Here is a 4658-nt window from a genome sequence, read left to right as displayed (position 1 = left end):
GTGTGTGTGTGTGTGTGTGTGTGTGTGTGTGTGTGTGTTGTGACCTGTCTGGAATCAGAGAGCCGCAGCAGATCCTGCCTGGCTTTGTTCCAGTGTTGTAGTCCAAAGCCTCTGGGTCTTTATAAAGTCCACACTTGATATTGCCATCTCTAATGGAAGCACGCTGACCTGAGCTGCAGATAGTATCCTCCCATGGTCACTGACACTCCCTCGGTCCGAACAGTTTAAATTCTGGACTCTATGGAAATTGTTTTGTTTGTTTTTGACATCCGTCGTATGGTAATATTTGACTGTCGTTGTTGAGATCTGAGGTTGCAACAATGTTGTTGTTGCAAGAGTTTTCCCTTTGGGGATCAATAAAGTATTTCTGAATGCCATGTGCATTAGGGCTGAAACCCAAGCGAGAAGACAGAGAGGTGGTGAACATCTCGCCTTTCTGGAATAATGTAACTAGTATGTAACAGTATTTGGATGAAAGAAACGCGGGCAAACAAACTGTCAACTGTAATCATCTGTTCAGTTTTGCAGACCAAACCACATTTCCTACTTTAGTTGGAGTGTGTTTACTTTCTGTTTCACCTCCAAATAAGTGATTTTGACAAGTTTCAGCTTTATCATCTGTATACAATACAGGATTATACAGTACAGAAAAAAAAACAGTAGTGCAGCTTCACACACAAAAATTATATAAGTAAGACAAAAAAAGCAATGTCATTGGGAAAAACTGGGTGTGTATGTGTGATAATATACAGTAACTGCTTAAAGGGTAACTACATTTTTTTTTTTCAACCCTATGTTTCTATGTCTAAGTGACTGATGAGAACAACAATCTTGGACATTGGTCCAGTATAAAGCAAGATCGCTGCAGTCGGCAGCTACAATGGAAGTTAACAGGACAATTGTCCAACTTCACTAAAGTGCTCGTTTTGACAGACTCAGATTAATATATTAATCTGTTTTAAGGCACTTAGACTATAGTCTAAGTGCAAAACATTAACAGAAAAGTCCGCCACGTTAGAAATCCTTTCCATAAAGAGTAAAATCCTTTTTTTAAACATAAAAACATCCGTTCGCTAAACCCACCAGACCCAACAGTAATTTTAGCATCGTATAACACACTTCATTTAAAGTCAACAGAAACAAAGTAAAACCATGAAAAGCCATGTTCGGTCATCTTTCCACTTTTCAAACCATCACAACTCAAGTTTCGGTTGAAATATACATATTCTTTACTGATTTACATATGAAAATATGTTTGCTCTATACACACTAAAAATAGTGTTTATTTAAATGGAGTCTGGATGGTTTAGTGCTGGCGACCTCAGAGCTGTTTCTGGTTAAACAGCAACGTCTGAAAGCGGTTTTAAAGGCCTATCTCTGTAGGGATCCTTTCCATAATGTTGTCAGACACTAATGTGAGTCTGTCAGGGGCAGAAACAGAACTTTTGGGAAGGTAAATACAAGCTGGACAATTGTCCTATTAACTTACACTGTGGCTTGTTTCCCCACTGCCAACTGCGATCTTGCTTAATACTGGACCAATAATCATAATAGTAATAATAGTAAATTCATGCAGTTTCAAATGCATCTCTTAAACTCAATCACAAATCTTGTCACAGACAACCAGTCTGATTAATTGTATTGTAAAAATGTCAAACAGTGTCATATCCATCACATCGGCCTTGACAAGAAGACTGAACCCAATGTCCTTTCAAATAAAAGGTCAATACTGGTGCAGTGTCAGCCTGGACTCTATCACTGACTCTGTCCGTCCTCACCCCCCTCTCCTCCCACTCTGTCCCTCTTCCTCTATCTCCTCCCTTTGACATTCTTCTGTGTAAACTCACTCTTGCCCTTCTGTATTGCTCTTCCTCTCTCTTTTAACAGACTCCTTTATATTTATCTCATCCTCACAGCCGACGTCCACTCATCCTGATTCACCGCCTAAAGTGCAGCGTAAAAGGACGTCAACAAAAAATAAATAAATAAATCAAAGACACATGAAAACAGCTGGCATCATGCTGCCTATCCAGATGATATCAGCTGTTATCTGTGAAAGGAAGCATTAAAAACACCTCCCCCTTCACCACCTTCCTTCCCCGTGCCTTTCTCTCTGAAACTTTTGTTTCTATTATAAGATTTTCATTTTCACAATGAGCGAGAGATAATCACCGACATATTTTCTGCTTGCATTCTTCACCCCCAGTGTATTTTAAGCGGCATTACCTGCTGCTGACTCCCTTCTCATTTCCCCTTTTCCATTATCTTGTTGACGTGTTTGTTAAAACGAAACTATCAAACCACTTTGGAACATGTATTTCATTTTTTTTAAAGCCACAGAGTTTAGGAAAATTTATATTTAGAAGGTAATTAGTTATGTGTTCCAAACTGCAGGAAAAGGCTTCAACAGAATACCTCACCAAAAGCCACACTCAGTTATAATATACAGCAGACTGTTGTTGCATCAGATGTTGCATTCTTTAGATTTGATAGTTTTTCACAAATAGAATATGTCAAGACAGGCTAGCAAAGCCTGCAAAGACAGGCTCTAAAGAAAGTCACTTCATGTCCAGGTTGGCTGAAGATTTTGGCAGAAAACTGCAGTGATTAATACAAAATTGCAAGAACTCTTCATTCAGTTTGAGCGGAGTTTGCAAAAACAATCATTTGGATTTGAAAAATTGCAATCAGAAGGTAGATGAAAACCTGCAGACTACTGGCTCTAAATTAAGGTACTAGTCACACAGAAATGTGATCTAATATCTCTGATGTCTATCCCATCACTCACCCCTCCCACACCTGATGAAGCTGTTGCTGCTAGTCCTAATGGCCCCCAAGCCTTTGGGGGATGTTTCATGGATGAGCTCATTGGCTCTTGGTTGAGAAGGAGCCTCTTTGGGCTGTTGCTGGCTGCCACCAAAGAATAGATCAAATGCAGGATGCACACAATGCAGTGGACGATAAACTGGAGCCAATTATTATCTTTGTTTCTCCGCCCCAGGGGCCCCAGTGGGCCGACTCGACCCAGGATGGAAGTGGGTATATGTTAATGTGTTGGTCGAGGAGGGGGTGTTGGGAGTGCACAGAGCAGCGAGTCAAACACCCCTGGGAAAATATCAGCCGCCAGTCCAGTCACCATAAAAACATCATGAACCTGCTCTTTACCTTTTTTCTATTTCTATAAGAGCAAGCTGGCTATTACCTATTAAGAGGCCAATCCGCCGAGCAGACTGTTGCCATAGAAACGAGCAATAAAGGAGTCTGGGAGAATGAGTCCTCTGGGGGGAGGGGGGGGTCATGTTTGTACTGACCCCTCGGCCTTGTTCTCATATATATGACCCATTTATGTCTCCATCACTGTTGCGGCTGACCTTGGTGTTTACAAGGCCGGCGCAGCAGAAAAGGCCATCATACAATTGGCCTGATTCATGTGACATGTCGGCTAAACAACGGGCTTGTTACCCCCGCCACCCCCATCTCGCTAGCTCGTAGCGGTTGCTATTTATGTGCTCGCTAAGATATATTAGCTCTGAGCTCAAGGCGTTATTTTGACAGGTAGATTTAGTTACCTGTTGGGATCGATACACGCTCTTGTACCAGTTAACAGTCACAGTGCTTCATATATGTTGGTGACATTTTCCCAAATGACATTATAGATTTTTTAGAGCTCAAGCTCCATTATTAAAGTTTTTCATATCAAACGGCTATTACATGAATAGAAAGTACTATAAATCACCACTCACTGTTTATCTGTGACCCTTTCTTTTCATATCTAAATCCAATCTTTTCCTTTTCATTGGCGGCTCAGTCATATCGGACATGTTTTGTTTTGCATGAACCTCTTTGTGTGACCTGCACTACGCTGATTGGGCAGCCAGGAAGTAGGAGATAAAAGGCCAGTAATGCCAAATCTTCAAGAACAGTAAACATCAGTGTTGCCTTTTGTTATGGCAGATGGTCAGGGCTCAGATTGGGCTTCTTTAACGCCTGTGTGCAGGCTCTGTGGATGCTGGGTACCTCAGCCTCGGGCAGGGTGACAGCTCATCAAGATGACTGACATGAGTGTGAAAGTGTGCTACTAACAATACACTCCTTATCTGAAGCTGAAAAGTTGAATTTGTAGTTATAAGAGTAAGAGACATGTCATACTGCTGTGGAGGTGTGACTTTGCCGCATTTGTTATTTTTGTCTTAATTAAAAGAGTCTCATTTGGTGTCGAATGGCTATGATCAACCTTTGCGTCCTTGCGAAGGAGGCATCAGCAAGAAAGTATTCTTTTATGCATTAAAAATGTATTTCAAGAGGTCTTTTTTAGTTCCAGAAGAGGATGCCTAGTGCAGTTGATGTAGGCAGTTGGAGAGTTCTTTTGATGAAGTAAATTACAGAACACAAAGTGATGTCTGCATTGGTTAAGGACTTTGTCAATAAAGCTCAAGGTAAAAACAAGAAGAGCTAATGTTATTACTCAGACTACATCAGTGACTTTACATCATTGCTGTAGACCCTCTCTGATTTCTGATTTCTGGTTAGTAATGGTCTGACAATGTTTTAGGGTACAGTATATTCAAATTTAGATCTGGTAAATGTCTTTTGTTTGGATTGTTTTATATACAGTACAGGCCAAAGGTTTGGTTACACCTTCTCATTCAATGCGTTTC

Source organism: Etheostoma spectabile, chromosome 12, assembly GCF_008692095.1.
Source record: "Etheostoma spectabile isolate EspeVRDwgs_2016 chromosome 12, UIUC_Espe_1.0, whole genome shotgun sequence".
NCBI lineage: Eukaryota > Metazoa > Chordata > Actinopteri > Perciformes > Percidae > Etheostoma > Etheostoma spectabile.
This window is presented reverse-complemented; position numbering follows the sequence as displayed.